The sequence below is a fragment of the Phyllostomus hastatus genome, unplaced genomic scaffold (assembly GCF_019186645.2).
Source record: "Phyllostomus hastatus isolate PE091 unplaced genomic scaffold, TTU_PhHast_1.1 phas_contig_86, whole genome shotgun sequence".
In the NCBI taxonomy this organism is placed as follows: domain Eukaryota; kingdom Metazoa; phylum Chordata; class Mammalia; order Chiroptera; family Phyllostomidae; genus Phyllostomus; species Phyllostomus hastatus.
In genome coordinates, this window is record NW_025333977.1 from 5,144,139 (window position 1) to 5,168,266 (window position 24,128).

Below are 24,128 nucleotides of genomic sequence, written 5' to 3' on the forward strand. Positions count from 1 at the left end.
TTAAATTTGCCACTTATTCTAGTTCAATCAGATGCTTCTAAGGCAGACTAGATACATTGCTGCTATTCAGAACTTCTTGAGAGTGAAAGAATGAATACCAATCAACTTCCCTGGGCTTACACTTAATTGTCTTACACATGTTATCTTGTAACTTGAACATCTATGATATACTTTGAAGATTTAAAGCAGAAAGCAGAATTATATAGAAAAACAGAAACTGCATCAATACCTCTAGACAGACGTTTGCTTGTAGTTTTTGGTATCCACAGCTTTTACCCTACACATTGCAGAGATGCCCTTTCTGTAGGCAGAGCCCTGGCAATAATTAGAACCTGGTTGGTACACAGAATTTTTACAGATTCTGCAGATGGAAAACTTATATTTTCCATATGGATTGAATCCTGCTTCTTTTGAGGTCACAGCTTTATTTTCATTCAGCTTTCTTCCACCACTTTCTGTGGTATTCCTTGCACCGCCTTTCCATATATCTGAACTGAGAGCAGTCCTGAGTTTCTTTTCTCATTTTTCACACACCATCCTTCTAAGGACAGTTTCCTCAGCCACAGGAGCAGCAACGACTTGAAACCATCTCATTTCATATTTTAATTATGCTCTCTAGCTATACACACAGAACTAGTATGGAAATAAATAAATACACGGTAAGATCACCATTTAGCAACTTTGCTTCTGTTTCCTTTCTGCCTGGGGCCCCTTTACACTTTTTCTTTCCCCTCATAAGTCAAGGCGGAATTTTTGATGGTTTGCTCATGTATTCTTGAAACTATCATGCTAAGCAAAATAAGTCAGACAGAAAAAGGTAAGAACCCAGATGATGTCACTCATATGTAGGATATAAAACTGAAACTCACAGACATGGAGAACGGTACAGGGGTTACCAGAGGGAAGGGGTGCTGGTAATAAAGGGTAAAAGGGGACCAGTTATGTGGTGATGGAAGATGATTTGACTTTGGGTGGTGTGCACACAATGAGCATTCATAGTAATGTACACTTGGAACCTATATGATTTCATTAACCAATAAGGTTAATCCCAATCTTTTGCCACCCCAATACATTTTCATAAAATCTTTTAAAATTTTAATTTATATGCATTTACTGTTATAAGGCCTTCGTTGATTACTCAGTCTTGATAAGTTTTAAAGATTAAAAATAGAGGATTGTTATTTAGTATTGTAGATTGGCGTATTCAGCCTTTGTCTTGTTCTTCATATTACAAAATCTAGGAAGCTAATTTTATTCCTCAGACTGACTCCCTTGTGACTGAGGTTATGAATGTTATTGATGTTCTGTTAATCAAATGCAATCTCACAAAATCTGAATTTGTAGTCCACTTATAAAAAGAGAAAATGCCATCACTGCACACCAATGAGCCATCCACTTGTGACTGATGATCCAACAGTAGGGTGTGGTACTAGAACCAAATAAGGACACAGTGGGTCCCTGATCCATGGGCAGTGGTGGCAACGATACGTTTCTGGAGACAACACCTCCAGCAATGTCTTATTAATCCCCCAACTTCCTGAATGTAGCACAGAGGGACCCATTTTTTCGGGAAGTCTTAGCTAGATCTTAGAACATACTGCTCTGGGCTTACCAGTAGTTGTGTAAACTATTCCCTACCTTAATCTCCATTCTGCTTAAAAGAGCTGCATATCTTCACTCTAATTCTACCAGATAAATAACATAGTTTCCATTTTGTAGATAAAGGTAGTGAGACACAGAAAATAAATCTTCTAAGATTACACAGAGAATAAGCAGTCCATCCAGAAAAGGTACTTGGGTACTTTCTCCCAAATTCGGCCTAAATGTCTACCATCTAGAATTTCTTCAATGTTATTAGATGTGCTATAGCCTTCAGTCTTGCAGAAACTGAATGTGATTTTTCACAAGCATTTTGGATCCCTGACTTTCTAGCTGCATATTTACATTAAAAGAGTTCACATCGGAATGGCATCTGTCAGCAGCAACAAACAGACACGGCTCTTGCAGAGGTGGGGATGCGCATGTTGGCCTCACCAGCACTGTTTCTTTCCTTAAATTTTGCCCTGTAGTAGTTCTGTAAGGGAAGCCTGATCATAATCAAAGATTGTGTGGTTATTCAGCATGGAATAATAGTGAAAAAATTAAAGGGCTAAAGTGTTTAATGACTTCTGTATCCACAGAGGGTATGGTCTTGAATAATGGGAGTAGATTCTTGAGAGTGATTTGGCTTTAACATCTTACACAACTCTTAATGACATGTATGGTTAAATTTAGCAGTAAAACTAGAATAAGTAAAAACAGTTTGGTTAAGAGTCACACTCCCGTGGATAGCCCTTTGAATAAACTGTCTACATTTGCTTTTGTGATCCTCTTGCACTGTAACTTTTTCCCATTAGCCAACCTTTCTTTCCAGGAGCTACTTGCTTTTGTAATGGGATGCAGGCTGCAGGGCCATTGTCTCTTTGAAAATTTGATAAATTGTTGCTTATGGCTTCAGGCTGTGGGGCCGTTGTTTCTAAATTTGTTGAAACTCAAAAGGTACTTTTTTTTTTATGGTACCATAAATTGCTTAGGGTTACCTGAGGGTCAACCCTCTTATCCCAATATAGGCATTTACTGCTCTTAATGCTGATCATCCAATGTCTCTTCAATTAGACTAAAACTTCAGGGTAGTAGAGACTGTATCCTATTCATCTTTGTAGCCACAGTTCTTAGTAGGGAACAGCACAAGATCCAAAAATACCCAAGATATCATTCTGAATAAATTGATGGTATGTTTGAAGGGACTTTGCCAATTGCATAAGATATTAATATTATGAGGTTTGTTGTTCACATATGTCTTCAGGGTTTAAAGATAATTTAAATTTTTTCAAAGGGCAAATTATTAGAAAAAGTTTTATGTTCTTTATTGTTTATGCATTTCCATAGTGCTAGCTCCCAAGAACTTGATATTGTGAGTTATCAATTTGAGCTCTTAGATAAAGGGAAAATAGATAAATGGATATTATTTCAGCACTTCACGTTTCAAAATTGCTCCTTAAATGCATTCTGAAAAACATGAATGCTCAGTTGCTTTACTTGCCATATCTAAGGATGAACAAACTAAAGGAAATATGCAATTAATTTGAAGTATCTCTATTAAAGTAACAATTTATTTCTACTATTGTACCATAAATATGCATGACAATCTTATTAACGGATTCGATCTAATTAGTGTCAAAGGCAAGGTACATGTTCTGGATAAAAGACTGCATTCAGCAATATGCATTGGACCTCAGCTGCATGTAATGAGACACATTTTTCAAAGAAATGTTTTCATTGAGAGGACTTCTGAAAAAATTTAGTGAGATGACAGTTCAGTTTACTCCAACAAGTATTTTCTAAGAATTTATCACATGTATAAAGTGCTAAATTCTAGGTAAGCACAAGTGAATTAGCAAACTCATCAAAAAGTTTATAGTAGGAACATTAGATACTTAAAAAGAAAATTCTATTTACGTGAGACAAGTGCAATGGTAGAAGTTTCAAAGGAAATTGTGGAAGAAAAGAGAAGGATATTTAACTCTGCCTTAGAGATTGAAGTTGGTATAGTGACAACAAATGGAAAACTACTGGTTGTGGTGCATCTGAGCTAATGTAAAGAATGTAACATAATGTAAAGAGTGAGAAGTCTAAATCCAAGAGAATGGGAAGGGCCCAGCCCTTATTAGAGACAAGGGACTTGAAAAGTGGCACAGACGTGAAACTATTAGTGGGCCGTGAAACCAAATGCAGATGGTCGAAGCTGGAGTGTAAACCGTGAGATGGGGAGCAGGGAAAGATGACATGTTTGGTCAGTGATGGAAAGCGTCCACTGCATGGAAACCCTTTCGTGCAAGGGCTAAGACTGGGTGGTGGAAGCTGCCCAAAATATCACTACAGATGCAATGCATTTTGCACAAAGAAGATTCTTCTTTTTAAATTTTTTATTGTCCAATTACAGTTGTCCCCATTTTTCTGCCATTACCCTCCTCTGCCCTGTGCACCCTGACCTCCCACATTTAATCGTCTCACTTTTGTTTTTGTCCATGGGACCATTAGGCATATTGCTTGGCCCTTCCCCTCCTTTTCCCCCATTATCCCTTTCCCCCCATCCTTCTGGTCATTGTCAGTTTGTTCCTTATTCCCAGAGACATGGAAATAAAGATGTTCTAGGAATGCTATTGCCTTATTACAAGTTGTACAAACATTAGTAACAGAGGCATAATGATAAAGTTAGGACCCTTTTAATTTGCATGCAAATAGCTATCTAATGTGACCCCTTTTAATGTTTAAATATTATTGAATTGTATCATACAGAACATTTGAACCTGAAAAGTATAGAATAGAGTGGTGGGAGGAAAGTTTCACTGGTGGGCTACATTTGTATCCTGTTATTCTATGAAAAGTTTCTCCCGGACCTGGTCAAAACTATAACTGGTGTAGCATTCAGGCTACCAGGCAGTCTGAGACTAAAGGTGAAAAATTGAGGTTACAAGTGACACGGTGAAGTTGAAAAAGATCTTTGTCACTGTAGTTGAAACAAATCTCACACAGAATATTGCAATGGGCTCCTTAGTTTGTCATCTACTTTTGTATACTTCTCCACACATGATCTTCTTCTCAAATGCAGCCAAAATATGCTTTCAAAACATCAATTGTATCCTAACTGTATCCTTCATTTGTATGCTCAGTTTATAACCTTTTAATGGATTAGCACTTCACTTAAGATTAAAAATTGCATCTTGAGAGCCCTGGCTGGCGTAGCTCAGTGGATTGAGCGTGGGTTGTGAACCAAAGTGTCGCAGGTTTGATTCCCAGTCAGGGTACATGCCTGGGTTGCAGGCCATGATCCCCAGCAACCGCACACTGATGTTTCTCTCTCTCTCTTTTTCTCCCTCCCTTCCCTCTCTAAAAAAATAAATAAATAAAATCTTTTAAAAAATTACATCTTGAACATGGCCTATGAGGCTCTGACTGTTCTGTTCTCTGTAAGGACCTGTAGCCTCAGGCCCTCTCCCAGGAACCCTTGTTCTCTGAAAACCAGCCCATTGGCCTGGCTTGTCTCTCACATCACTGAACCGTTGTGTGAAAAGTTGTCTCTGTGTAAAATGTTTGTTCTTACTCTCCTCGCACTCCACTCTTCTTTCAGGAAGTTCACTTGTAATAATGTTCAGAGATCACTAAAGTGGTTTCTTAACTTCGAGAAACCTCCACCAGTGTCTTCGCTGGCCCAACTGTCTTTAGGATGCATCTCACAGTTGCATCCCCCCCTCCTCTTCCGAACACTTACTATAGGTGATAACTTTGCATGTTGTTATTGTTTGAATAGTTTCTCATGTCCTCTCTAGATATTACGCTCCATGAAGACAGGGACCATCATCCTTTCGTCCATCCTTCTATTTCATGGCAATGCCTAATGTATACAGCGGTAACGAAAAGTTCAACTCAGACTTTACACTGAATGATCAAAGTGCAGAATTTGTGTTCTCAAAGATTTGATGGTCCATACAGAGCTTAAAGCTGATGACTAGTAAGTGGTTCTCTGGCTCCTGACTACGACATAAAGTGTGTGAGGGAGTGGATATGGAGGGGCAGTTTTTGAGCCTTGTCAATTCTCCACCAAAAGGAGCAGTGATGTGAGGATGCGGTTCTTTCTTTTCTCTCAAGTTTCATCAGAGGGGGTTCCAACCATGCCATTCCTAGTGCTTATCATGCACTTTATGTAGTTGGAAGAGCACAGAGATTCTGACTCACAGTTGAGCAAAGTAGTGACCAATGACATGAGGAAGGGGGGCTAGACCTTGGAAGTAACTACCCAGGAACAGTGGACCAAAGGCGATGATTCCTGGAGCTCCATGGGAGACAGACGGCCAGAGTATCAGGACCCCAACCATGGGAGGCTGTAATCGCTCCATAGGGAAGAGGTGCTACAGTGTGTGAATCTGCAGTGGCTGGCCAAAAGACAAGCAGGGTCCCTGCCGCCACCATTGAGGACTCAGGCAAGTGTGAAAGAACAGGCCTCAAACACTTACTACTCAAGGGAATGCAAAGCCGTCTTACATGGTAACCAATGGGTTGGCACTATTTGATTCCCCCACCTTGTGTCTCCCCAGTCTCTGTTTCTGATGGAGTTAAAATAGCAGGGAAAAAAAGGGAAATTGGGGAGTGGTAACGGAAAGGTGAAGGTTCTACTTCAAGGCAGCTAATAACCCATGAGAGCTGGCTTAAGCTGGGAAAAAAAGAAATCTTATCATTGAATGATTTTTACAGTGTTGATTAACATATTGAATATTTTTAATTACAGTGGAAACTCAGTTCTCAAATTTAATTCTTTCTGGAAAACTGTTCAAGAAGCAATTTGATCGAAAACCGCATCTTCTTTGTCACCTAAGAGACGTGTGACTAATCAAACAGGTATCAGCATGAAAAGGTTGTCGGGTAAAGAATTGAGACCTGAAGTTTCATTGGACAACAGGGACATTTTTTTTCCATGAACAACTTGGTCAAGAACCAAATTGTTCAAGAATCAAGACTTTCGAGAACAGAGCTTTGACTGCATTGAATTAAAGCTGCATATTCATTATAAGGTGACTATTGGACTTCCTATTATTTGATAGTGGTAAAATGTCACGGAGTCATTCTGGCTTTTAAAGCAGGATTAAGGGGAGAACTACCCACATGGAGATGGTTTAAAAAGACAGAAGGAAAGAGTAAATTTTATGATTATACCCAATGAGTACCACTCATTCAGTGCCATGTTGTTTAATACTTAATGCTCATTTGTTGAATGAACGAGCTTCATTTTCATCTTGCTTTCTGCTAGTAAGTCTCATGACCTGAAAAAATGTAGGAAAAAATTAGCCTCATATATAAAACTAAGAAATTCCTGTGCATCTCGTAGTCCATTTGCAGTCCCAAATGTCTACTATATTTTTGTAGTCTTCATTTTTTGGGACTCACTTTCTAGCAAGTTTAGAGTATTTTAATGTCATCAAATAATAACTGTTTTTGCATTTTTAAAATAGAGATACCAACATGATAGATGTTTGCTGTTTGTTCTTGTATGCATAACCTTAAAGTCAGAATTGTACTAAGGGTATTGAAAAGCTTAAAGACATCCTAAACTGAAAACAAAACAAATACCAAATTATTTGAGACTGAGAAGGTCCATTTTTAGCAACAAGTCTTATATAGTTTGTTTCTTTTATTGTTTGGTTTCATGAATTACTTTGTTTTGTGCAGGCAATTTTGCCTTAATAACATGTTTTTTCCAAGCATCTTTGAATGCTTGACCAATTTAACATCTAAATATATGGATTCAGCCCACAAAGGAAGGGCATGGTGTGAAATGCTTAATTAGTCATATAGGGCAGCGTTTTATGAGTACATAGAGAGCAATTTAAATTTAATACATTGTATTTTCTTCACAGGAAATGGAAACATTTGGTACTTCCTTGTTGCTTCCTGTCACATAATTTGAATAGTTTTATTTTGGGTGTCTTCTTATCCCATTTAATAAAATGTTAACTATGCAATAGAAGATAAAGTCTTAAGTAGCTTTATATCATGAGCAAATTATATTCAAAAATATCTGTACAGAAAAACTCTAACAAGATTAAACTTTGAAATATGCAATATAATCACTATCTTGGGAAAGTAATATGAGAACAGATTTTCAGTGGGAGGGAGCAACCTGGAATGCTATCATGCCAGAAGATACCTAATAGTCACTGACAGTAAATTAGACACTAGACATAATGCGAAAGTTAAAAAAAAAAATAAAGCTTTAAACATTCATGTTTTGAATTTTCTATTCACATTTATTTGGAAGCATATATAATTTCCAGTTCAGCAACATCAAGTTATGTAGAGCTAAGAGATATATAAGTCATAAACCTACTGTAAAGAAACTGGCTGTTCACATAGGCCTTTGACCTAAATGAAGAAAATCGTTCATGTAGAGAAAAACATAACACAGAAAGTTCAGATTATCTGTCTGATTTTAATACAGCTTAAAATACTTTTAATTAGTAAGAACACAGAACTTATTTTTCTAACCATAGCAAAATCAAAGGCATTCAGTTAGCTTTAACACAGTTACAATATTTCAGAATATTTACTTTCAAAAACTTTAAAACATGAGTGAAAAGAGCTTTGTGAAGAACATCATTGTAATAGGCATAAATTTGGGTACAAGTTTAAGTTTTGATTCACTATGTAGAGCAATATCCTCACTAAAAACCCACAATGAAACGAAGGTTGACGAGGTTTGACAACAGAGCATCAGAAGGAATCATGTACGAGAACTTGGTGACAGATTCAGCTGGCACAGGGCAGGGCAGGAAAGATCGAGCCCCTATATCCTGGTAGGGAACATAGTCTGACCAGCACAGAACATAAAACAGCTCTGAAATGGCAAATACCTAGTTTTGAGATAGAAGGCTGGCTCAAACAAATGTTTCTCTATCTAATATAGATTCTTTACATTTCCTCTATATGGAGAAAAAAATGTCACAATGCATTATGCATTGCACAATGCACTCTAAGGTCTCTGTTCAACATGCTTTTTAAGAGACTGTGTAATGTTCTGGCCACTGATCAAAGTGTAAATACAAGAAGATGCCATCTAGTAAATGGTTGTGAGTTTAGGGTCCATTAGAGCTTGCCATTCCTCTAATGAAAACCACTGCCAGGGGTCAAATTTAGTAAATAATAACGTGAACGCTCATTATGTGTGAGAAATTCTGGGGTTTCTGTCAGTTATGTAATCTGCTCACATCCATAGTGTGGGACAGGATTGATCCAATGTTTGTATTGGTTAAATTAACTCTATTGGGCATTCTTTGGATGAGAATAGCTCTTCCTAAAGATGAACACAATTAATGCTGTAATTAATATATCCTGCTACTATATTAGAGTTGCCAAATCTTTCAAAATATGTCTAAGTCAACTACCACAATTGCCCTCTCATATAGGTGTGAAAGAAAAAGATACTTAGAGAAATTAAGAATTTTATTGAATATCACAAAACTATACACTTAATTTTATTTGGCCTGTCCAGCTCCCTTATTTGTCAGTTCGTAATAATCTTTTACACATCTAAAAAGTGCCTCAAAGATCTACACTTTCTTTGCAACAAGATAGGCCTTGCAAGGCTTCATTACTGCTGTGATAGCCAGCATCGAGTACTGCCCTAGAGATTGTCCTTTCACGGTGCTCAGGTCCCAATGAGGTCCTTTCCCACATGGAATCAAGCTGACTATCGTGGAAGTTACAGACTGTGACTTCCAAGCTGGATCTTAAAAGACACGTCGACGTGTGTTCTACCGGATCACTCTCTTTGGGAGAATCCAGCTGCTATGTAGTAAGCCACCTCTCACACCCTCAGGCAGGTCCTTGCGGTGAAAAACTGATGGCTCCTGCCCACAGCCTGATCAATCCCCCAGTTCTGGGGCTGAGCCCACCTTGAAAACGGATCCTACAGAATCAGAGTTAAGCTTTTGGATGATTGCTGCCACAGCCGTAACGTTAGCAGCCACCTTGTGAGAGATTCAAAGTCCAAACCACTTGGTGAAGCTGCTGCAGAATTCCACCCACAGACACTGCATGAGATGATCTTCACTGGTTTACATCACTGTGTTTATAGACAATTCATTGTTCATTGTGCAGCTAGCTAACTAACAAAACTATTAGTCATACTGGCCATATAGCACTAAATTTTTACAAGTTTTATATATTCGTATGTTTTGTTCTGCATGATCGCAGTTTGCACTTGCTTACCAGATATTTAAGAAAAAAAAACATGTAATGTTTCATTCATGCATGATAAAATAAAACATACAAATAAAAAAGTCACTAACTCCATACAATGAATAATTTCCTGAAGAGAAAAATAGTGAAAGTCAATAATGGTTTTTTCCAAATTCCTGATATGCATTTCCACAGAAATATTTTTGAGAGCCTGTCATGTGTTGACAGAGAAAATAACATAAACAATCACTTCTCTCGCTGTGATTCCATTCCAGAGTGGGGAGATAGAAAATAAACAATGGAGTCAATCAGACTCGGGGGGGGGAGTGCTATGGGAAATAATAAACTGGTTTTTGTTTCTGTTTCTGTTTGTTTTGTTTTTAAGTAGAAACCATGTTTGACGAAGGCCCTGCTGACTCCCCTATCAGTGCCGGCTGGAAAATGCCACCACGGTGTCCAGAAACTTGGCGGCGTATCTGATTCTTCATATTAACATTTCCAGTTGAAAATGTGTGACACGTGTAGCCAGCTGTTGGATTAAGTCATAAGATGCCCAGTGTAAAGTGTGAAGGGCCAGGAATTCGCCCTGCCCTCACACTAGCAGGGCAACCTGCCATAGAATGTCAGAGACCACGCTGCCCTGCTGAGTGCTGGGGCAGCGGCTGCATTTTGGAATACATAAACCTTTGGTAAGCTAATAAAATGTATGGCTCCTTGGTCAGAGACAAAGACCATTTATTGTTATGTTTGGTTTCTTGTACATCAGTTGCCCACAGGGCAACACAGTAAGAGCCAGAAGTTATCTGCACACGCAGAAAGTGCTTCACAGAAGAGAAAGCTCAAACTTAGGCAACTGTGGTCCTGCCTAGGGCTGCTCATGGCCTCTGGATTCTCCCCTCCAGAGAGATAAAAAGCAATGGGAATATGATCTTTAGTCTGTAATGTAAGCAAATTTCTCTGGGGGTGAAGGGGAAACCATCTCTGTGTTTATTACTGCAGAATATAAACAAATTTCTTCCACAAGAAGGGAAAAAAGACAAATATCCTGGAATGTCTCTCTACATAAAAACTGGCTATAAGTGGTTTTGCTCAAGGGATTCCAGATGTACAGGAAAGCAAGAAATCCACGGGAAGATGTCTTCCAACGCAAGGAAGTCTAGGAAAAAGAATAAAAGGCATTTTCAGATTTGGTAGTGAATTTCACGCTCTTCAAAATGTAGAACATTCTGCAAATGTTTAGTGCAAGTCCATTGCAAAAATGACTGCTAAAATGTATCTCAAAAGTGGCTGGTTAATTGAGTGGTTAATGGAGACAGAAACTGTTAAAAATATAGTAACAGAAGTTCCAGGAACTATGTAATAAAATAACATCAACAAGAACAGCACCAACAACAACAATAATAACACATTTTAAAAACAGAAGACACCATTTTCCTATGGCTCAATTGTGTGAATGAAGAAACTTTCATTAGATGCCTTCCAACAGAACTTGTTTCTGTTTCTATTGTGGAGGCTTGGATCCCATGCTTTGTTTCTGAGACTGCCACCAGTGTGAATAAAGAGTATGGAATTACCAAAATGGGCTTAATCTACTGTGGTGGATATGGAAATGACCACCAGAGGGCGCAATGGGAATGACAACAGACCAGAATTTTGAAGATCAAGAAACAGATCCTGAAATACCAAACTGGTAGGTTTAGTGGGAACTCAATTGTTGAAGGCAGTGGAAGGAAGTATTCCAGGGAGGAAGGGTAGGGGAGGTATAGAATTTTTCCCAGAACAGATAGGAGTTCATTGTAAGTAGAACTTTTATTTTAAGAGTGTCATTACCAGAGAAAAGTCCAAAAAAGGCAAATAACGTTTAATCACAATGAGTTAAGTATAAAAGCGTTTCAATTCTCTGTTTATATACTGTACTATATAATAATTTTAGCAGTTATTCCATAACTTCATGCCACCCATATCTTACACTAACATTAATTTCAAATTTTCAAACTATTAATACTTTCATAAAGTGTATTCATATTTATTACTTGGCTAGTCAGGCTTGACATCTTCATAAATGACTAAGGTTTCCCTATTGCATAGTATGTTAGAAAAAAGACTAAAGTTCAAGATGAGAACAATATTTGTAAGTAATGAGAGTAAGACATATATTCAGTATGACAAAATAGAAATTTTGGAAGCGATAATAATGTAGTTTTTCTTTTTTAAAATATAATCTAAATTTTTTTTTTTAAAAAAAAGGCCCTGGCTGGCATAGCTCAGTGGGTTGAGCGCAGCCTGCGAACCAAAGCATAGCAGGTTCAATTCCCAGTCAGGGCACATGCCTGGGTTGCAGGCCATGGCCCCCAGCAACTGCGCATTGATGTCTCTCTCTCTTTCTCCTCCCTCCCTTCCCTCTCTAAACATAAATAAATAAAATCTTTTAAAAAATAAAAAATATAATCTTTATTATATTTTTTTCAACATATTGTGACCTGATGGTTTTGTTACCCCACAGGATATTTCAATTTCCTTCTTCTTCCAAATACTCTTAAGGATAAAATGTTTCTTAATTACTAAACAATTATTTTGAGTCTCTGATCTTCTCTTCCCCATTTGGAGTCACATTACGTGGGTATGACAGGCGAGAAAGCATGAAAGAATTTTAAGGGAGAAGAGTTGTGGCCCCGGTTACACTTTGACTATGGTTTTGGTGAATTACTCTAAAATTGATGTTCTCTGATGTGTGTTCTCATGAGTAGTAAACACACGAAATGTTTAATGCAGATTAAAAGAGAGTTTGTTCTTCTTTCATTTTTACTGCATCACAGCACAGTTGGATGTTATGCTCCGTGATCAGTCTGATCTCATGGATGGTATGAAAATGGAAACATTTTTCAGAAGCATCCTCAATCAAAATTTTACAAAAAAGATGATGCCATCTTAAAACACACACAGTTAAATTAAAATTTATTTTAATTAGAATGTGATACACAATAAAAAGTAGAAAAAATAATTTTGCAAAACCATATATACCTGTACATGTGTTTTTCACATTCTAAAATAAAACATGCTTGTTACTGAACACAGCAGATTATGAGGCACGTTTAATGATACGGTGCTTCTTGCAGGTAAGTTATTATCTTATGTGAGTGTAAGAGATTTTGGCTGGTGTCTGTTTCCCTTTATCTGTGGTCTTGTCAAATGAAGGTCATGAAAGCATAAACATCCTATGAAGGAGGACTCTATGGAGAGACACAAGAAGCTCTCATAGAATAACCAAAAAACACTAATCTATGATATAATAGATATACATTGTAGAAATAGGAAATTATTATTGGGAACCAAAAAATACTATTTTTTATAGGAAAGTAGACATCATTTAATACTTGTTTCCCATTCCACATTTGGGGAAGATGCCAAAAAACTGTAATTTACCTTTTGTAATTTACCTAACTGAAAAATTACCTTGTATTTGTTTCCTAAAGGAAGTCAGTTCTATGTATTGGGAAAATTTTCTCACCTTGAAATGATCTGTTTATCGGGCATGTCCTCATCAAGTGATTTAGTTAGCCCCCAAGGAGGAGAAATATCATTTTAATTTCTTAGATTTAAAGAAATTGCATGAGTACATCTTGATTTTTTTAAGCCTAGGTCGTCCTGTTATACTCACCTGAGTATTATGAAAATTAAGGGTTCCTGGCAGATACTCAAAGTAAGAATGAAAAATATGTTCTAAAGTGGATCATTCAGAATAAAAGTGTAGAAAAATTAGAAAGTAAAGTTCACAATAGACATAGGAACTAAAAAGCGTTATTATCATCTCTTCCTGCTGTTTCGTTGGGCATCAGTAATGAGTGCTGAGGTCACCAGAGGGAGAGAGAGCAAAGATAATTCCCAGAAAATCATTGTGAGACATTAGAATAAAATCAAGTTCAACTAGAATGTACTGAACACATTTCATTAACGTATTTAGCAAAACTGGTGTTATCTTCTCTCACTCAAATGGGCATCCAATACAAATAATGATAATGAGATTATGATGCATGTTATTGGATGTGGAGTAAGTTCTGTTTCCTTAATTTGTGGATTTTATTTCTTTGATTACTTCATAAATCTATCACTGCTTCCACGATTTTCTCTTATTGGACATTTACCTTTGAAACTAAGCTTTCAAAGTACCCTGCGGCAGATAGGCAGGAAGGCATGACTGGATTAGGAGGTGTTCGATGTATCCAAGTCCATTAAAGGAATGATTAATTTTTCTTTGCTGTCCAATACAACTTTCCTCCTCAGTTTCTCATATAAAAGATGCTGTAAATAGAATTTACACTTAAGTATTTATAGCATACCAACTCCCGATTCCTATAAGAAAATATGTAAAGTTAACTCAGCGAAGTTCATTTAGTTTCAATATACACAAAATGGAATAATTCATAGATGTGCAGAAGAACCACCAAAGAAGATATCATGAGATTTTTGAAAGCCTTGTGCACTCTGTTATCTCCAATATCCATCCTTTGAAAAGTTCCATCCAATTACCCATTTTTTTATTCTGAGCACATATGTTCCTCAATTTGCACTGTATCAATTTGCATTTATTTATAGATTGTTGTTCATAAAACATTTCTTAATGTTGTGTGAATATATATTTATTTGTTCAGCTCCACAACTGGATTGAAATTTCGTGCAGGACAAGCACTTAATTGACTCTCTCTGTCCCTAAACTAGGACAAGTGCTCAATCAAAGTCTATTGAAAATGAAAACCATTGCTTCAAAGCCACTCTTTACCGCCAAGCACAGAAACCATAAAGGAAAAGATTGACTGATTGGTCCATAAAAATATGGTAAATCCTGCGCATTTTGCACAGATGAATGAGCAAATTTCAAAAGTAAATAAACATTGAGCAATCATAGACAGCATTTATAACATGTAGATTTAAAAAAATCAATAAATTAAATTAGTAGTAAAATAGTTCTCCAAATATATAAGTGGGAAAGGGTTATGATAATGTAATTTGCAATGAGGAGGATACTAGATAGATAAATAGATAATTAGATAAAGAGACATGCAATACTTTTGTGTATAGATAGATTAATACATGGATATAGTCCTATGGAAATGTAATGACACCAGCATTATTAAAAATTCAATTTAAATCAATATAAAAGATGTCTTTCCCTCTTACACTGGCATAAACTTGAGGGGTAATAATGCTCAATATCAGTGTGTAGTGGAGGAAGCACAAACCTGCGGGCCCTGGCTGAGGAGGGCCACAGGCTCCACACTGTGCAGACAGGGTTTCCACCGGTGAGTCACATACACACAGACATATTCCAGTTCTGACCCGTGGTTCTGCTCCTAAGTGTTTGTGACCTGCTATTGTAAGAACGCATTGAGTGCATCCAATAATCTAAACCTGCAGACAAGTAAAATTTTAACCTAAAATGGGTGTAATTTCCAGCAAATTAGTGATGAACATTAAAGATGGATGTTTGTCCACAGGTCGCTAGTTGGCACATTGTGTGAACATATTGCATGCGATAGTCTTGAGTTTCATTTAAAAGGTGAAATATATATTCTATCAAAATGGCTAACATTCATACTTTGAATTTTGATTCAAATAATCATTTCAAATTGTCTCCTGTCAGTAACTTAGACTTACTAACTATAGACCTTACCTGCTAACATCAAATTATTATTCAAAGGAAATTTAAATGAGATGGACCATAATTAATTCTCTAATAAAATTAAAGTGTGTAAAAATTGCCTATATTTGTGACTATTTCTACTTTTTTTTTTAGAAAACTGTGTTTGAGACTATTTTAAACTCAACCAATTCCAGGAATTGGTAATATATAATGCTGTATGTATTTTTTCTTGAGAGAATAACATATGATAATATTTAGAGTAACTGAATTCCAAATTATACTATTATTTCACATTAGCTAAAATATCACAAAATTCAGTTGTGAATACAAAGCTGGTACTCTATGGGGCTTCAGTTAGACAAAAAAGCAATTTTTCTAGGTGGTGAGTAGTCAATCAGCAACAACCCTAAGAATATAGAAATATCTCAGTTTCCTTTTCAGATACAATATTTTGCCATGCATATTGTGTATGCTTTGGTCCAAATTTTTAAGAGAAAAATAAGGATGGGTAGTATACATGCTTAGTACTAATTCTGTATCTATATAAATGCTTTTAATTCTTTTGTTTATACTTATGTGATAAAACTGTAACTCTAGAAAGCAATGATGATATCCATATGCAAAATAATATCCTGGAATATGAAAATTGGTTTTGTTTCTAAAAATGAATAAATAAATAAACAAACAAACAAATAAATTTAATTAAAAATTGAAACAGAAGATTTTTCCTGAAAGTCTGGGCCAAAAACATGGGTGTGCATTACACACAGGAGCACATCACACCAGGCAGAATATGGTCATTGCCACCAGCAGATTCAAGAAAACGGCTCGGCCTGAACATTGTGTTTGTTGTTGATTTTCTTGGTCTAGCATGTTTTTTTTTAATATTTTTAAAGATTTATTTATTTATTTTTAGAGAGGGAAGGGAGGGAGATAGAGAGAGAGAGAGAGAAACATCAATGTGCGGTCGCTGGGGGTCATGACCTGCAACCCAGGCATGTACCCTGACTGGGAATCGAACCTGTGACTCATTGGTTTGCAGCTCGCACTCAATCCACTGAGCTATGCCAGCCAGGGCCAGTCTACCACGTTTTCAAGTGTTTTCATGATATAATCATTTGTTTGTGTTGCTTGTGATTATAATACCGACAGAAAGAAAATCTAGACAAAGGTATGTAATTGGTTTGTTATATTTTGTCAAATGCAAAGACAAGGTAATAATAACATAGTACCCATGATTTAAAGTAGCACAACATATGACCCTTTACACAATTAAAGTGTCTCATGTAGAGCAGAACGAGGGGCTAAGTCAAGGGGGTGGTGCTGAGGCCCAGGAGAGGCTGCCCAGAAATGCCCCCAAATGACAGACTGATCACTTCTAATTAGCATTTTTCAACCTTTTTCATGTGATGGCCCACAGAGAGCAGTTACTAACATTCTGTGACACCTCAAAATGTATATATTGTATATTCTGCCAATCTGACAAAAACAGGTATAATTTTGATTCATTTACACTAGACAGATATTGCTGTGTTGCCTGTTGTCATTTTTTTATTTGATAATCTAAGGAAAAAGAGGGCAGTGACCCTGACTAAACAGGTAATGCACCTTTTAACAATTCTGGTGGCACACCAGAGTGCTTCTTGGGACACACTGGTTGAAAAGCACTTCTTTAAATTAAAGTTACTTGACAAGCAGCTGGTGGACAAAGGGCAAGTCTACCCTCCTTAGTCTCCTCGACTGTGGGAAATAAATCTCTCCAGTGAAATCTCCACAGTGAAAGGTACCCTCCTTGTTGTAAGGGGTCTCAGAGGGACTGCTTTATCACTAGAGTTAAGAAATCCAGAGCCAAGAAACCTGTAAATAAACAAACCTTGTTAATTTTCACTATTTATTACTCTAGATCTCTTTCTGTTTATATTTTTTACTAACGATCACCCAAACCTAAGTTTCTTCTGTCAATTATTCACAAATTTATTGATTCTGTGTCTAAAAACTATAAAAAGCAGGATGGTCCTTCAGTTCTCTGAGCATCATTTATGATCTCCCATATGCACATATTAAATTAATTTGTCTCTTATTAATCAGGCCTTGTGTCAATTTTACTGTTAGTCTAACCATAAGCATTCAAGAAGGGCAAGGGGGAGATTTATTTCTCACTGACAGCGGCTACAGGGTGTATTCGAGAACACCTCCAGAAATGATTAACAAAGCATGCCTTTTAGAAAAAAATATTATGATTAATCATCATATTTAACTGACATACTTATGAAAATGATGAATTTAAAAGCAAACGTAAAAGCTTAATTTACTTACATGCCATGGCTCCTATCCCTACTCCCTCTTTCAACGTTGATTTTTTTCACCTATAATTTTTGAGTAGATTTATGGCTATTTATTTTTAAAATTTTTGTTCTTGGGGCAAGCTGTTCAGATTTTCAGCTGAGGTTGAAATATCTCTTGAAGGTAATTACAGATAGTTGAAAAGTTATGAATAATATTTGCCGGAGGTAAAAGAAAAGCTCTCCTACCAATTCTAGTTTTCTACAATGGTTCATACCAAGACTTCAAAAACTCAGTCTGAGGCACTAACTCGACAGCCCAGGGTAAACTGCAGCCTCTTCAAGTTTCTGACCTCACTGTGACAGCAACCTCAGGTTATCATGCTCTTGTCAAGCTATGGGCACTAAACCCAACATGGATGTGGCAAGAAGTGACCCAAAGAATCAACTCAGGTCCAACCACACTCCTTCTATTCCTACTGTGTGGCAACTACCCACCTTTTCATGAAAACCATAGTCAATTATTCCTGGAAGGATGGTAATTCATTTTGGTGATTGCTGGTTTACTGTCAGGGGCAGGCCAAAGGATCAAATAGCACCCTTAAGGCTAGATTTAGTAGAACCCTAAAGAGGGTTCACTTCACCTAGGATGGATGAGCTGGCCTGGGTGGTTCTTCTTGGCCAGACTCTGAAGTTGCAGGTTAGGTTCAGGTCTTCCCTTAAGGCCTTCATTCTGGAACCTAGGCCAAAGGGACAGTGTGTGATATATCATAAGAGCATAAGAGGCAAGCCAAAACACAAGCACATTGAAGATTTCTGCTCCCATCAAATATGCTTATAGATTTGTAAGCAAGCAGGCCAAAGAAAGGCTCTGCCTCAGCTGGGCAGGGTAATAAACTCAACCACAATGAGTAGAAGAGGAAATGCATATTTGCTGAGTGAAATTAATTCAGACTATTCAGGAGCCCTGCAGGGTTGTTGGATAATGAAGTTAATTACTGTTTTAATCACTTAGGGCAGCTTCTGCCCACAACACAAATGACATAAGAATTTGCTACATAAAAACCCATAAACAAAAAAGCGATCACTTGCAAAATCAAATAATTTCTTCCATAATATATTTCCAGTATTAAAACACAGATCCTACTGCTACAACTCCTTCTTCAACCCATGAGAAATCACTAACCAGGTGATAACCTAACAGAAATAGAAAAGGAAACCTTACCTTCGAGCACTGTGGATATTATACCACAACAAGAATGAAATCTTCTTTAGAATATGGAATGATTAAATTTATTTTTTTCTAAAATAAATATTCTGAAGGCTAAAATAATTCTTCAAGTTTAATTCAGCTTCCCTAAAATAAGTATAAATTCATTGTGGAAAAATACTATTGAGGCAAAAGGTTCAAATGCAGGAAGGTAAATGTCCCAATTAAAGAAGCAATTGGGATAGTGACAGCACACTGGTGAGGATTCCCAATCAGAGGGCTGCACAGCCATTACTCACACGGAGGGACACTATATCAAAGGCATCATTTATGTTTTAAGATAATATTTTTAGAGTTTATCTTTGGAAACCAAGGTTAATATGTTGAAAATAGTAAAAAGAAAATCAAGGCATTTCTCCACATCTTGTACTCTTCCTGTGATAACAACTTTTAAATTGTAAAATATATCCTTTGAATAAATGATACAGTGTTTTTAAAATCATTTTTATGAAGACTATTATTCCACCTGTGTGTATGTATGTATATGTACTACACATATATCGGGTTCATACCTATAAATAAAGCTCCTATCTCTGAGACAATGTCACAAGTTACTTTTTAATGTACAACCAGGTGCAAGCTGGCTGCTGTGTGTGACAAGCAATGAGACTGTAGACAAATTTAATTGAATATCCATATTTTTCCTCTAGGTGTGAAAATAAACTAGAACTATTAAATCTGTATCCAGGACATTTAGATCTTTATTCTTCCTTCCTATGTTGTCCAACCTGCCAATAGAAAGTCACACTCCAGAATAGCATTTAGAACACAGAAAACAGCAGAAATCCAACCAGCACAGAGTGAGCGGTGGGCTCTGCAGCCAGTAGGGACAGACGTTGAACAACGGGAGTGGGGCCATCTTCCAAGAGTAAAATAACAGATTGACACTGATGGATTGTGAGGTAGGAGAATACATCCAGAATTTAGACTAAGATTTTCCCAGGTAGGACTTCTACCATATAGTGTTACTTTTTTTCCACCACAGTGAATCCCACAGTAGCCACTGTGTTATCTAAATTGCTTTCCACAGATTTGTTAGACAAATGTATTATTTGTTAAAAGAAATTGAATTTTATGTTCTATTTTGCTCTGATATTTCTCTTTATCATTGGTAAGAATTGAAATGTCTTCACTGAAAACACTGTTGTTCTATGTGTTTAACCGTGATGAATATGTAAGCTGACGACCTCTGCTTTTCTAATATTAGGCTCCAAACAAGAAAAATAAGAAAACTACTTACTTTAAATGGAAAGTGCCTGGATTCAGTTACATTCATATATTAACTCTTTTCTTTCAAACTTGGATTCAGTGACAAGAGATTTTTGTTTTCTCAGATGTTACTGGATTTATAAAAATATTCCTAGATATCATGTAATTTTGGTGCTCCAACATTGTGATGACAACGGATTCCTCTTTTTGCTCCATTTTAGTATGTGATACAAGATGGAGAAGAAGCATGAGGAAGAAGCTTGTGATATTGTACATAAAATGAAGTCCTGTGAACAGACTTTAAAAATAATTTGATCAGGTAAAAACACTATGGGCTGAATACCTATTATACCTTAAATTGCTAATGCCTGGCTTTGGTCATAGCAGGAGAAAATTTTCATCAGACTAGAAAGTTTGTAACTTTGTATTATCACATATGCATATTTACATATGTATAAAACGCATGTCTCACATATATGTACAGATAGACATACATGCATTAGGACTGATATATGTCACTTTCAGTATAACATTATATGAGTATTGTAATAAATATCTACAACCTGTGGATTGAATTGTGCCCCCTTCCCCAAAATACGCTGAAGACTTCACTCCTAGCACCTCATAATGTGACCTTATTTGGAAACATGGTGTTTACTGAGGAAAGTTGAACTGAGGTCATTAGCATGGGCCCTAATCCTGTGTGTCAGGTACACTTATAAAAAGAAGAATTTTAGACGTGTGGTGAGCAAAACCGATAAAATGCCTTGGTCCAGTCAAAATAACACAAAGTATATAAAACAGAAAGGAATCACTCATGTCAACCCAGATGGCTGCCAGTCAGCCATGACACTTCATTTCAGGAGGCAAACTACCCAAGTCACACCAGACACACCTGGCAAGGTGACATACCCAAGGTATCTGCACACACAACCAGAATAGCTGTGTCTGTGGAGTGGGACTGCCCACAGATAGACTCTCAGGCAAGTTCCTCACTTGGCATCAGAGGAGTCAAGACACTTATCAAGAGAGCCCGAGGGGTGGGGTACACCACTTTCCATGTATAACTTAGGCAGGCTTCAGACCACTGTCGAGACAGCCAAACTCCACACACCAGAGTGCCGTCCCATGCCACGCTGATCTCCCTTGATGTTGGACACCCGTGACTCTGCCTGCTGGGCTGAGGACTTTGTCTGCTCTGCTGCCCACCTGGCTCCTGAGATCCTTCCTTGAAAGACGCTGATGACTCTCTTGCCGCCGTGCTGTCCCCTGCACCTGCAGACTGAGACTCTGGGCCTTGGGCTCATTTCCCACTGATTGCTCTAAGTGTGTGTGTGTGTGTTACATTCTTCTTAGATTGTTAGCCTGTGAGTAGGATATTAATGTATGTTGATGCTCTACTGTGAACGAACCTGCATGCAATAAAAGCTGAGTGAATAGCGTAGTTACTCTGTGTGACTCTTGTGTATCCCTTGGTGCCAGGATGCTCAGCAGGCAGCTAGCCAAGCAGTTGCCTGGCTGACTTATAGGAAAAACTGTATCTGAATATTTGCTCACAACAGGACATGGGGACAGACATACACGGAAGGAAGACAGTGACGCCACAGAAGGTGAAGAGGGAGATGTGACTTGAGAAATGTCTCCACAAGTCAGAAAACCACAAGGGTTTCAGACAAAAACCGGAAGTCAGAGAAATAAGAAAGGATTCACCCCTGGGGTCTTCAGAGAGAGCATGCCCCACCCCATCCCACGAGCAGCTGGGTTTCAAGCTTCTGGCCTCCAGAACTACAAGAGAATGAATTTCTCTTGTACTAAGCCACCCAGTGATTTGGTGTTTGGGGATGAAAGCCCGAGAAAACTAGTATACCTTCCTAAACATTAAAAAGTAATAACTACCGGCCAATGAAAGTGCTTGTGCAGATTAATTGAGCCCATGGCAGTTGTTTTATTTTCTTTGCATACTTTAGCACCAATGCATTTTAAACACATCTGTGGTAAACATAAATCTGAATTTGCCACTGAATATCAGAGATGCCAGCATTCTGATTTAGAATGATCTCCATACTCTGGAAACATGGGCTGAAACCAGCAGGTATCACTCAAATGGGGTGAGTGAAGGAGGAAAATGCACACGCTCCAATTGCTGTTAAAAATTGTGAGGTGTCTGCTAGTCACAGGTACGAAGTAAACAAGGATATAAGTTTCTTAAAAATGGACACAATTTCAGAAGCCTACATTAAAACCTTTCAATCATAGGAATATTGCAATTATAGTCTACATGGAACACATAACATAGAAATGTTATCTAATTAGAAATGCCACATTTTAACTGAGATTATGAGACTGCAGTTACCAGGGGAAAGGCTGTGCGGTATAATGACCTGTCTTAGAATGAGTTAACTGACTGACCTGAATTTTAGTACAACCCTGGCTGTGAACTATCTGTGTGATTTAAAACAATTCATTTGTGGTCTTGCCACTCAGTGTCACACATCAAATGAAGGATTTCTACGAGGTGCTTGTTCCCTAGGATCATTTAGAGCTAAAAGATGCATTTATTTATTCATTGATATAACAAGTTCTTGTTGAATACCTACCATGTGCCATGAGTTGTTTCATATTTTAGGACATTGATAATGAAAAGAGCAGATGAGTTTCATTTTGTAGGGAACTTCTTTTAATGTATGTAAATACATTAAGGAGACAATGAATAAGTGGTAAATAAAACAAAGTACCCTATGTGGTTGTAAGTACTATGCAGAGAGGAAAAATGTATGAAACAATAAAGAATAAATATGGTGTAAGGAATCACCAATTTGCTGAGCCGTATAAAAGCATTTCATGGAGTTCACTGAGTATTGGGTATCAGCTTGAAGAGAAATGTTAACATGTGAAATAACAGTACATTTAAAATTTGACCAGGCATCATTTTTCAGAAGGAGGCTTGTGTGTGTCCCATATGGTACAAATGGTACAAATAAGTGGAAGATAATAGCCAGTTTTGGGTCTTTCAGAAAGATCTTACAATTAATTAATTAATTACCTGAATACCATGAATTTTCTGATAAAATTTGACAGAATATTAACTGGAATTCCAACATTGAGTATGGTACCCTCTAGCTTTAACATTTAGTGTTAATTCAACAACACAGATGATACTAGGTCCACAAATTTGAATGATCTACTAAACACTCCAGGAAAACTCTGAGAAAGAGTATCAAACTAATAGAGATTTTCATTTCGCTTTTACAACTGAGAGAGTAACTTAATTACTCCAAATGTTGTTTTACCTAAAGGTGTTGGAGCGGGGGAGGTGTGCTTCCCTTGAAGCTATATTTAGATGTGCAATTAAATTTTTGTGGGAAGATAATTGAGAAAGGGGTGGGAGGGAACTGGAGAAGTGGAGTGACAACGCTTGTGGAATCGAGACATTATGAACAGGGGATTTGGGAATGCGTGTGCCCGAGGATGGGCAAGTAGCGTACTGAGTCTAATAGTGTGTATTCAGACTGCCTCCCTTTCTTCTGTCTCTTTGCAGCTCTCAGACTTTAATTCATTCTCCTTCCAGAAATGCCAGACTCAGACATTTAAGGGTGTGATAGACTGCAGAGAAAAAAAAACAAAACCCAGGTAATAATGGTAAGAATAGATCTCTACACCTTAATTTTAGGCTTACCCAAAATATGGGTTGAACAGCGCCCCAAAGACCAGCTCCAAATATTCAATTCAAAATCTTTAAAACAATTATTTCTAACACTGAATTTTGAAATACCTATAGTTTGATGTCATCATATCTTTTTTTAAAACCAAGACTGCTGAGTTTTATTCTTGGTTCAATGTCTGAATGCCTGGGAGGTCATTTCTTAGTCTTTCATCAGCTCAGTAACCCATTTATAAATGAAGATAATACTTCAAATTGACTCAAAGGGCCATGTTAAAGTTAATAATTTTTACATGG

At 37.2% G+C, this 24,128-nt stretch overlaps 1 pseudogene; it reads right to left on the reverse strand.

Moving 5' to 3' along the window:
* Positions 1 to 231: 231 nt before the first annotated feature.
* LOC123827543 lies at positions 232 to 537 on the reverse strand (annotated as a pseudogene).
* Positions 538 to 24,128: the final 23,591 nt, after the last annotated feature.